Below are 13,160 nucleotides of genomic sequence, written 5' to 3'. Positions count from 1 at the left end.
AGATATTCATATATAAAAACAAAAACAAGTGAGCAGATGCCTAAATATGATCAGTTGAAGTAATCTGTTAGGGAGGAATTAATCTTATCCAGCTTAAGAAACTCTTCAAGTTAGACATCAGACTCTAGCCTGGTCTCCCTATGCTCAATTAAAAGGTACAGGCACCTTCAGGTAGTGATTGGTTTTATCTAAACCAGGAGCTCAAGATAGGTGAGAAGGATCACTCTTGGCAGATACCCATACCACAATCATATTCCCAATAATGGGATTTTAAGGTAACAGCTAAATTGGAGATGTCTATCCTTTAGTTGTCTAAAGTGAAGTGAGAACCAAGATTGCATTGCACAGAGCTTTGATATTTTCAAGATGTTACAATTTGTATACATCTTTTTCCATCCATCTATTTCTTCGCAGTATTGCTTTAGCATGGTCACAATGGCAGAATATTTTATTTCTTTGGACGTTGTTTTTCACATCTTTACTACAGCAATGTTGTTAACACCATGTCCCATATATTTCTCGCAGCATTGTTCACATGGCATTTCCAGTCTCCCATCTCCTGACACATTTTTTTTCCCATGTTGATGCTAGCATATTTTGTAACAAAACTACCGTAAGTCACAGAGGGCTAAAATGTTTGTCCCAGGAGTACGTTCAACTAGATCATGATTCTCAAACCATACGTGCACTTATGGTACAAGACCAGTTATTTATCTTTACCTCAGAGAAAGTGTACAGTAAATGGAGAGAAAGTGATCAAGTAAGAATCTTGAAAAGTCTCAGCTACTGTCCTAGCCCCACGAGTACTTCTCATCTTGGAGGACATGGCATGAGTAGATGCCACAAAAGCAGCCAGTTTAGGTGGGAATGGAGGAGTGGAGTTTGCTGGATTTAGAAGATGCACTGACATTGCAGATCTAGGAGCCTGGGAGAGCCATTTTCAGCTGCCTTTGGCAAAATGCCTCTCTCTGCTGGGGCGCTGCCAAGGGTGCTGCCACTGAGCTGGGAATAATCAGTGCTCTTTGGCCACATGTGAAAGAGGAGAGCACAAACAGCGTGGCAGATCCTTCTATAAACCCAGCTGGAAAAAAGTGTAGGTTTTTGTGTGTCTCGTTCTTCCCCATCGTTTCACCCAGGTCTGGACATTTTATCTCATCCTGAGAGATGGGATCACCTTTCAAGGGCACAGTTTTGTGATGTGTTTTCCAGTCAAAGGAATGTTCTGCTCTTCGTGTCATGGCAAATACTTGGGTGGGAGATCAGGAGAGGGAGCTAAGCAGTATATAGAAGGTGGCAGTCCTCACTCCTAACTTTAGATCAACAGAACTACTACAAAGGCTGCATAGGACTCATTCTATCCAATTCCAAACACTTAGTTTTATGTTATAATTAGGAAAAGGGAGGAAACACAAAAGAAATTACTTACAAAAGTCACTCAGGGAGTCAGTTTTGAAAGCAAAAAGGAAAATCTACATTTTCATGAGGGGAACTCCCTGCCTTGGCCCAAAAATCAAGAAAACCTTCTCAGAGGAGATTGAAGCATCTACTGAATTTCCTTTATTTCAGAATTTTTAAAGGTCTTCAGGAATATTTTAAAAAAGTCTGTATCTTGATAATCCGTATCCCACACAGATGTCTCCAGCAGGCAGAAAAAAAGACAGAGCTCTTCTGTGCTAGAAGCAGGAGGTGACAAGAGGCTGATTCCTGATTCCTTTACCATGCAGTAGGCAGGACTATTTTGGGGAACTTTCCTTAACTTCAACAGATTCTGTAGTTTACTCAAGTGCTGGCAGGGAATTTGGCCATTCCACTGACTCAGCAAGGTGCTGCTCCTACCAAACTCTCCTTGTCATCATTCAAGTGCAACTAAGCATTTCTGGCTTTTTTAAAGAAGACCTGGCTTTTTCAGGATCTTAAAATATGCTGTAGGTATCAGTTTGACTTTAGAGAGTCTTACGGTTTTAGTCAATATTATTTATATCCTTCTCACAATCTTTCTCTAGGAGAGAGGATGAACTGACAAGGACCCAACTCTTAGTTTTGGGAAAGGAGACGGGGAAGGGAAGTCTCTTTTCTTCAGTGCACACACAAAGGTGAGACTAGGATGTAGATCAGTTTAACTGCCCAAGGACACATAAGAAACAAACAGAAGAAAAAAAAAAAACAAAAACCCACCCCCCAAAAATAATATCAGAAGAGAGACAGAGCTTTATTCTTATGTCTGCAGTAATTTCCATAGGAGGAAAAACCCTTGAGAGGAGAATCTTCCCTTCCCATTCTATCCCAATTGATTTTTTCAGGGTTAATTAGAAGGGTTTGCATTAAATACTAGATATTGATTTCTTCAGCATCTTATTTCTGTTTTGGATCTCAGAACATTTGTACCAACCTTCTCTCTACCAGGACAACTTGTGTTAATGACTCTCGGCTACCTTGTCATGTAGCCAATTTAAAAAAGGAAAAAAAAAAAAGTCTTCTTCCTGGAAAACGTACCAATTGATTGGGAATTGTGTGGAACATGTGAAAGACTGTACTTATCTTTGGGAAGTAAAAAGAAAAAAAGCAACAGCCAGGATAATTTAAGAATAGTTCTCCAGTGTGTGAATGTAGTATTAAAGGACTCTGGAGCTTTATACACATGTTTAAAACACAGGGACTCTCTAATATCAAGGAATTCAGACTGGATTCCGACACTGCTCTTACCTGAAATGGATGAAGCCTCCTCCTGTCCATTACCCTTTCACACTTAAACCGGACTGTGAGTTGGAACGCCAAGAAGCAGGTTTGCCCACATCTTAGTAAGAACTTAGTCATGGACAACTTCAATACCAGTGAGTTAGGCAAAGCTCTAGCACCCTTACAGGCATAGGTCCAGTGGTATATGAGAAGTAACCTTTGTTTAGCGTCTTGTTAATTAATTCACCATTGATTTAAGCTAAAAACTGGATTTCATCTGTCAAGCGCACTTTATATTAATTAATTTGGTAATACTGTCTGCCATATTTATAACTTCAAAACTGTGTGTTAGCATGTGTAAGTTATTACATACCTGTATACAGAAATACCAAGAATATAAGAATATTAAGATAAACTCATTAAGGGAAAACACTTAGTCATGTAGTCAGCCCATGTGAAATCAAACTGCACAGTCCCGTTAGAAAAAATAATAAGATACTAAATATAAAACTACGTATTTTCCTGTTGGAAGAAGATACTTATGCAAATATCTACTGTAAGTATTTAGGACTTTTTTTTTTTCTTCCATCATGTTAACATCTGTCAATCCAGGGCAAGAACTAGATTAGCATCCAGACATTAGGTCTTGAGACCTGGTGCTGCAACTTTGCTTCAAAGTGGCTGTATTTTATTGCTTTGAACATATCTATATTATGGAATTATGCATATGAATTATCATTAGGCTTAAGTAGCTTCCAGCTCAGACTAGGTTGCTTCTGAATGTACATGGCAGCATGTATTTTAATGCTTGGGAAAATCTGCTGTCCAACAAGGGGATGCCAACCAATCTCAGGTGCCTCCAGGGTACAGCACGGTCTGAATTAGTCTTGGGCTAGATACTGTCCATACCACTCAGGAAGCTGAAGTGCTGCAGCATACAATTTCAATGCATTCTTTCAATGAGCAGCTTACTCTGGAGCTGTATTTTTATACAAGACCCTGAGTTTGGGATTACTTTATAGTTGCAGATTGCTTTTTTTTTCACCCAGGCAGCTATATCATTTCCCCATACAGACTCGATCCAGAAACCAGAATTTTGCAACACAGGTAAAAAAAATCAACAGAATAATTCATCTTGTTTGGGTGCTCAGAGTTGCATACTCAAGTCAAAACCACTTTTCTTCAGTGATTCTCCTTCTTATTCCATCTCAAGTTTTATGATAGCTAATTTTTGTTGTTGTTTCAAGTCTTTTTCCAAGGGGCACGTAGTGAAGGGAGGATTTCAGCTTTCTTTAAAAAGTAAGCTTACAGCTTCCATGTTTTCATTAAAAAAAATCTTTGGGAAAAAATAAAAGGCACATGTATCCTGAGAGGAACAAAGCAGGCATGGTAACCAGAAGAAATATTCAGTGAATAGGTTGTTCGGTGTCTCAGGTCATAAGAGCTCTAAACGCTGAATAAGATAATCAGGTACTGCTATAATAGCAGCATCCCTCCCAGAAGTGATGCGAATCACTGCTATTATTTTGCAAGATACTTTGAGATCATATGATGGAAAGCCCTGCAGGATGGTAAGACACTATTTCTTATTACCATTGCCTTCTCTCTCTAAGCTATTCAATGCGCTCAGTTAATGACTACACTAGTCATTATCTTTCCTATATTTCATGATTGTACTATATTATACAAGTCACAGTCTTTCCCCTATTTCACTATTAAATGAGACTTACTTTTCATTCAAATGTTATTGAAGAAGTTAGTGCATCTAATTGAAGGTTTCTGACTCATTTATGGTGGTTTTAAAAGCTTAATCTTCAATTTTGAGGGCCTGGATGACCCTGATTACATGAACCGTGAGATACAGTATGACTTTCTATATTTTCTGTGTCATTAAATGCTCTGATTCATTTGATGGGAGTATGCCATATACCTTTGCACTTCTGTGTATATTATGTGTATACTCAGCAACATCAACAAAATAAATGTTGAAGCAATGTGCTTAAATATATTTATCATGTATTGCCGCTATATCAGTCCTACAGTTAAAATTGTATCATATAGGCCCTTCTAACACAGAGAGGTGAGTTTAAAATTCAGTTCTTTAAAATTCATGTAGGAGATTTTGAGTATGGCTTTCTTCTGGAAGTCATATCAAGTGTGCAGATAGCAAAGACAAGAGGACAGGTAACAGGCTGTATGTGAAGAATAAGATAATGTTTAAGATCACTTAGAATTTAGGAAAAATATACAGTATTTTAGAGTGATTGATTCCGAAGGATATCTACAATGAAGAAGCCTTATTCATGCAAATAATCCAATGGGACAAAGATAAGGTCTCTAGATGATTAAACCAAATCATTTCCAAGTGTATGGCAAGATGGAGAAAATCTTTCTTTTGCAGAGAAGAAAGATTCAGAAGAGTCCTCCCCTATGTGAGTGCAGTTAATACAAATAGAGAGAAAAGCCCTTAGACTCATCATAAATAACACCATACTGCATCTGATATATTTTTAGGTATTTCATTATCCCTATGTATTGTTAAGAGGGGACAATGACCTTCTGTGAGAAACTTTCTCCAATTACCTTTAAGTTTTGCTATTTAAAGTGCATTTAAATATAAGGTGCCCTCTTCAGGATGAGTTTCTGAAGGCTTTGAGGATATTTTTATTTAAATCATGAGTTGCAAAAATGGAACCTTTATAAAGATGACAAGAATATACATTATTTTGGGCATATTCTAAAGGAAATACAGCTCTTGACAGCTAGAAGTGAATGAAGAAACTTTCAACGAACACCAATCTTTATCTGTACATCAGGAAGGGTGATCTCTCGGGCAATCAGTATTGTGTGATTAACCAAAGACTATGTCCAAATGGCTATATAGGAGCAGGTGGTCGTGGAACAACAGGGACACTCCTTTTTCTAGTATTTCCTAGATTTACAGTCTACCTCTCTAACCTTCACAGCATCACAGAATCATAGAATCATAGAATCATAGGGTTGGAAGGGACCTCTGGAGATCATCTAGTCCAACCCCCCTGCCAGAGCAGGGTCACCTACAGCAAGTTGCACAGGAACATGTCCAGGCGGGTTTTGAATGTCTCCAGAGATGGAAACTCCACCACCTCTCTGGGCAGCCTGTGCCAGCGCTCTGCTTCCCTCAAAGTAAAATTATTTTAATGGCACTCCTTATTTGAGACTACTAACTACAATTAGGTCAGTCAGCAGCTAAGACTACATCCATATTAATAAATCAGATGTGCCCACAACCATTCCCAGGCACAGAAGCCATTTGACACAGAAATGTCAACATCCATAGTACTAAACTTTCTTAACCTCTGGAAGAGCGACTGCATTCAAAGTTCCTATTGTGCATGGTCCCTCACATGTGCTAACTCCTGCACTGTGCCCAGAAGTTGTTTGGGATATGTCAGCTATACCAGGCAAAAAATGTGCCAGGGACTGTTCCAACAATTTGAAGTGAGACTCTCAGTTTCAGAACGGCGCCATTTCCCAGTGTTGTTAAACTGAAAGATATGAATGTGGCCTCTGTGACCACAAATTGCCTCATGTAGATCATTTAGCCGTCAGAAAATATTTTTTTTTTTTTCTGGGGGATATTCAGGTGATAAAACCAGAATTCTATTTAATGGTTAAATAAACTTTGCAAAATGCTTTCCCTCGCCGCTCAAACCATGCTACAGTGCTTAACAGAGGACTAACAGCCTCACCAGATAACGACACAGAGTTTGTGCCAAAGGAAGCTATTAGGGGACAGGAGGCCTATTTCTGAACAAACCCCTTTTTCTTTGGTTTAGGTCACTGATGAAGAGGAGGATTCCACCTCCGCTATTCCCCTCTGAATGCCTACAGCCATCTTCTATCCATCATGACACATTTCAAGGGAGAAGTTAGAAATCTCTCAGTGTTCAAGGACTGAGTGGCAACCTGGTGAATAAAAACACCTCAAGTTTTAGCAGGCCAAAAGCAATGTCAGCCGAACTGCAGAAGCTGCAACATTTTTTGATATTTTATTGACTGTCACATCAGACAGGGAAACGATCTAAAACTTAGTGTAACACTTGCTAAGCTATCTTGAGACTCAATCTCCTTTCTTGACAGAGAGATGATATGGGGGTTTTATTTCTTTATTTGTTTGCATGGCATTGATCGTTTGACAGCAGCCTTGCAAAGAGGAACAGAGCCAGGATCCGTCCTCCAGACAGCATGCTTCAAGAGGCTGTGGAAATGGGTCAAGGCTAACATTTCTCAAAACCATCAGTGGCTTTGGAATAACCTCATAACTCAGTTTTTCTAGCTTTGTGACACTTTCGATGGGATTTGTTTCGATATCACTGAACACACCTGTTTTGAAAGTCAGATCCCCCTAATACAACTGAGCTCTGATGCTTAAAATTACTAGCAATTTTTGAAAATAGCAACCCATATTAATATATTATTTAGTATGATGGTCTTTGATTCCTGAATAGTACTAACACCATGACAATGGAAAGAAATCATGATGGTGCTTGGATTAGAGGTTGTCTGTTTCTTCTCATGAACTTTTTCTCCTTGTTAAAACTTTGAGACATTTTGGGCAATGGATTGTTTAAAACTGCTTTCTCAGGGAAGTAATTACGATCTGTTTTGAAGAAAGGGGCCTTAATGTTTCAGGGAAATCATTATGGACCAGAAGGTTTTTGTTTTATCAAGGGTGGTTTGTGTTCCATCATCATCATGGCTTGTCTGTAAAGCAGAGCAGATCAATGCCCTGCTACCATCATTCTCTCCATATTGTCTCTATTATATTAATTTTCTTGAATGCCAGTGCAGGAGGAAAGAAGGCAGAGAACAACTTGTTTGACCTACACAGATAACAGGTGAAGAAGCTCAAGGAAATTAAGTGAACTGAAGTAAAATGATCTTACAAGATACAAGAAACAAATCACAGTGATACTCGCTATTTTCCTAGCAAAACTTCACCCCATTTCGGCAGTGGCTCTTACAGATACAAGTCCTTCACAGCCAATTGCTGGCCCCTTTCCATCAGTGAAAGATTTCTCAGTTCACCCAATGAATACGGTACCCTGAGTAGCCTTTCAAGTGTACTTTGCAGCACCCCATTTTCCCTCCCCGCGCAAAGGGAGGAGATCAACATCTGTCTTAACTGTACGGTTTCTGGCCTTGTGACTATCAATTACTTTTCAAGCCTTCCTAACCTTTGCGCTGACTCTTAAGAAGCTTGGATAATTCTGAGAGCATAATGAGGCCATAATGTCATGATTGAGACTATAAACTCATAATTTTGAGACCATAATTGTTATCTAGTTTGACCTGAAGCATAAAACTGGCTAAAGAATTTCATGAAGTGGCTCCTGACTCAAATTCATCATTTCAGTTGTAGAAACAGAGCCCAGGATGATGGTTTGTGCTGAATAAAAACATACAGAATGTGACAATGTGGGAAATACCTAGAACATCTCTTTTCTTCACAGTCTTGTCCCTTGTAAATCCCATACGACATGGTTTGCAGTTCCCATGGGCAGAGTCCAAGGGAACAGATATTTTCCTTGCAGATTTTCTTTAATTTCTCTTTGTCAGGAACATGCCTTTAAGCCTGCATCATAAAAGGATCAAGAACTGAAAAACATATCAACACAATCCTCAAATGCAAGTGGTATGGATAATCTACACTGCTCCTTGTTCAAAATTGCTTGTCCACAATTGTCAACACTGCTTAAAATGTATGACACATTTTGATTCGAGTTTATTTAACGTTTTTCCACCTGTCGAACTGTAATGACACTGCTAGCTATGCCAAAGAAACTTTTATCACAAATTTTCTTCTTATATTTTTCCCCCATGAACCCTGACTATACAATTTGTTCCACCTTGTGGGGCAAAGAGAGTCCAAGGGACCTTACCAAATGCCGCCGTGCAGGACATGCATGTGCCATGGCACTCTCCACGATCCTGACCCCTGTCAGAGCTACTGGAAAGGCTTGTGGCACCTTGATTTAGCTTTCCTCCAGCTTGCATGCCCAAGTTTTCCTTCCACAGAGATGAGTGTTAGGATGTAGCCAGGGTGTGCACTTGGACGGATGCACTTGGTAATGCCTCTGTGTCCTAGTGGTAGATCTATCTAGTAGTTTATTTGCCTCTTTATATATACTCAAGGTTGGAAAAAGCTAATGTTATGTTTTCACTTCTTTCATAATAAATACTACCCACCTAATTTGTTTATTCTTTTTTCTCACAAATCAGCCTTCCTATTTACAGCTTTTTACCCTTGGGAAATAATAATAATAATAATAATAATAATAATAATAATAATAAGAATAAGAATAAGAATAAGAAGAAGAAGAAGAAGAAGAAGAAGAAGAAGAAGAAGAAATAATAATAATGAAGAAGAAGAAGAAGAAGAAGAAGAGAAGAAGAAGAGGTAGAAGAGGAAAAAGTTGTTTCTCATGTTCTCCTGCTTTTCATTTGAGTGGGGGAAGGGGAAGGAAGTAAGATCTGCAGCTGGTTCACTATTTTTTGCTTTATTCACCTATTTTTAACAATGTTATTTTCTCTTTTAAATTGCTTAGTACAGGACCACAATGTTACTGAAATAAAATAATTCTTTCATCTTCCTCTACACAAAACTTACAGATACATGGAAAGGAATCCACATAGATATCTAACCTAAAAAACAATTGAACTAGACAAAAACTCCACTCTATTTCTCCCAGGGCTACTCTTAGCTTAGAATTTGAGAATTTCAATAGGAAAAAAGGTTAACAGACTAGAAGAGTATTTTTTTATAGATGTTATTTAATAATGTCTTCCCATCTCATAATTTGAAACACATCCCTTCCCTTAAGCATAAGATGTTCGCTGAAATGTTACTCAAAAGAGGTTTCTTTTTCCTTTCAAAACTTCCAAAAGCAGAACCAAAACTATAGATGAAGTTTAAAACTTATAAAAGGCAATGTCATAATTACTGTACTGCCTTTTTTCTCCCCATCGGTACTTGGTAAACATTCTAGCTTTGAGAACAAAATAATTTGACATGATCAATATCCTAATACATTTCCCACTTTATGAAAGCCGGCAAAAGACATTGTCTAATTTGACCCACTACAACCGAGAACTTTCCCTTCCACCCCACAGCCCCCCCTTCTTCTGAAGTCTGTTATTTTCCCTTCCAATGTTGTTTGGATTGGATCATTTGGTGACTAGTGACTTCAGTGGAGCTTTACCCCCTTTTTTTACCACCTGGAAAATTGCCTACTTGTTTAATACAAGTAACAAATAAACCATATTATAGTCAAATGTGACCAATACCATCAACTGAAAATAAACCTACAGTTTGCAACATTAAGTTTTAAAAATAACAATTCTGTTTACATTTGAAAAACATTTAGGATGACAGGAACAGTGAAGAGTCTGACACTGTTTCTGTTAGAAGAAGAGAAATACAGAAAATTCCCCAGGAAATAAATCTCCTTTGACTAACTGAGATGGAATTTTTAATGTCATCTAAAAAGGATTCCTGGACCTTGACTGAAATAGTGCAGTGTGCAAAACATAAGAAGTTCCCTGTAAGTTTTCCGGCACTTACAACCTCTTGAGAGGAAAAAGAAAAAACAAAAAAATATATTCATCTGAAAAGCTATGTCTATGCTTGAACAGGTAGTTCAGCTATGCAGTTACATTATTCCTGGTCCCCATGTTTTCATACCTACTGTTAGCCCAAGAATATCTACAGAGGGCAGACACAATCTATGTATTTGATCCCCCAAAGAGATCTTCAGCTGTTTGTTTCTAGCCAACTGTTCAACTTTCGTATGACTTACCCAGCTGAAATTTTTAAAGTTTGTTTTCCAGTCGATGAGTTGACTCCCTTAAGCTTATAATAAATAGTATGAGACAGATTCTGCTGAGATGCATTTCAGATTCAGAAGCTTTAGATAAACCTTCCATAACAATGGTATACAACTGCATAATGGAAACCCAGTCTAAATACAAATCCTTTCCCCCCCCCCCAGCATTGTTCAGCTAATACCAGCAACACAGTTATAACATTGACTGTTCATATATCCATTTATAGGGGGATTGGGAAAATTAGCAATTGAACCAATTTCAGAGGGAAATGATGATAAATCAGTGTGCTTATGTGTGGACAGAATGAGAGGATGTTTGTGTGGGAGCAGCAGTAGGAAAGCAAATGCACATCTGGAAGCTATGACCTATGGTCCCTTTATGCTTGACCCTACATTTTGTGAAAGTTTGGCATCAGTCAGAGGATTTCTTTAGAAAGAAACTAACCAGAAATGTCAACCATCATACTATAATGATATAAATGATCCAATATGGGCAGAATGTTTTACATGAGAATGACACACGAGCTTTCCTCTCTTTGTTGAAATTTGGATATTAATTTCTTCCTTATGGACGCTAATGCACATCTTGATGCTCATTCAGGAATGCAAAGTATTTCCCAGTGCTAGTCTCTAAAATATTTGTTTTCTTGTCTCATGGGGTTTGATTATCTATTTAAAATGCTCATAATTACCGAAAAAATGGAATGGATTACAGGGATGAGGGGCTAAAAATCAGAAAGCAACAGAGCTCTCAGTTTCTATTGATTCCCTTGTAACACATTCTCTCAAAAAGTGGCGATACCATGATATGAATAAGCATAGCCATTTCATGATTAAGGGCTTCAGCTTCCAGCAAAAGATGATGAAATAGATAAGAACTCCTCCTATCTGCAAAATTAATGAGAAGACCCGAGTACTTTGAAAGTCTGTTCTTGCAAAACGACTGCTAAAAGAAAGCGTGGTCTTTTATTCCCAGCAGCAGTGATCTTGTCAGGAATATCAACTACCGCACCCCAGCAGAGGATTTACGTTCCTGAAAAAAGCTGTGACCTGGAAAAGGGAGGTTTGGAGCCATAAGTTGGCCCTTTGGCTTTCACAGAGAAGTCAGAGCCTGTCACAGACTCAACAGCAGCAGCTGGCAATGCTGGGGCATCAGGGACCTGGGAGAGCGCCACATCACTGTGGAGGTTTCTGTCAGCCTGGCAGATTTGGAAAAGCAAAATGATGGATGCTGCCAAAGAAACCCATTAAAGCATAGCCTAATCTTTTTTTTTTTTTTTTTCGTTTATTGGTAGTGGGTTCTCTCTCCTCCCCTCTAGTTAAATACAAGAAATTTGCATTTGCTGCTGATGCATTATTGAGTTTCATGTCCTGTTCAGCATCTTTATAAACTGCAAACAAGACATAATGGTCAACCAGCAATGCCTCATACAATGACATAGTCAATAATGCTAAACTGCATCTGAATAACCTCTCTGCATTAATCTTGAAATAATTCACCAGAGACAAACATCATCACTATAAAAAAACAAAAAAAAAAAACAAAAAAAAACAAACCAAACCAAACAAACAAACAAAAAAGAAATTCAAAACTCACCCCAGAATAAAGAAAAATCGATTTTCTATTCAAGTCTTACGGATAAAGCTTTTTAAAATATTTTCCTTGTGATTTATGAAACCTGCCAGTTAGATTTTACTCTGACATTTTGAAAAAAAAATGTTGCACGGGCTAGGGTAGACAGCAGGTGTATCTAGCGAGGAGTTCTATAAATCATAAGCCCTTAAACCTGTAGTGAGACCTTTGGCTATGGCTGGTCTACTCACTGAGCAAACAGTGGTCAGCGCAGTATGCTATCCTGAAGGATTCTACACACAAAACTCAGCTGGGAGAAGCTTAGAATAAAATAACAATATGCTCAGGTTTTCATAGTAAGAGAAAAAAAAAGAGCCATGAAATAAAAATCCAGCGACTGTGCTTCATTTTAAAACTGTGACAATCCAGGCACATGTGTATTTTCCTAAAGTACATAAATACGGCTTTATGGACTAGCACAATGTTTTCAGAAATTGGCTTTTGCTTTGATTTTCACTGAAATGTGACAAACTTTGTTCGTTATGCAGTTTTGCTTCCTATTGCAAATAATTGTCACTTTGCTAACTCTAGCGAGTGATTAAGGCTGAGACTGAGCTTAGTTCTCCCTATTTTGCTCATATTCTCCGGTACAACTGCCTCATTTTCACACAAAAAATGTTTCTGTTTTGCTTTGTTATCCAAAAATGACTCTATGACGGTTTTGATGCACTTGTTTTACCCATTCCAGCTGGAATTCTGGAAACAGTCAATGCATTACCAAATAACTAAACCCTGCAATTTTCTGCCTCATGACAGAATCAGAAATGATAAGAAGCTACTATTTACTGTGCATGCCAACACAGCTCTGCATTCACACAGAAGTCGGTAGGCGATATTTAGCCTTTGCATTAAAAAGCACTATTTCTCATAAAATCAGACTGGGAGCTGAGTGTTATCCATCAGCAAACAGTTGGGAAGCAAACAAGCAAAACAGAAAAAAAAACAAAATTGTTTCCACTGTAAAGACTTACAAGGTTTACATA

Source organism: Vanellus vanellus (genome assembly GCF_965231255.1).
Source record: "Vanellus vanellus genome assembly, chromosome: Z".
NCBI classification, from domain to species: domain Eukaryota; kingdom Metazoa; phylum Chordata; class Aves; order Charadriiformes; family Charadriidae; genus Vanellus; species Vanellus vanellus.
The sequence above is the reverse complement of the archived record's forward strand: the minus strand, read 5'-3'. Positions refer to the sequence as shown.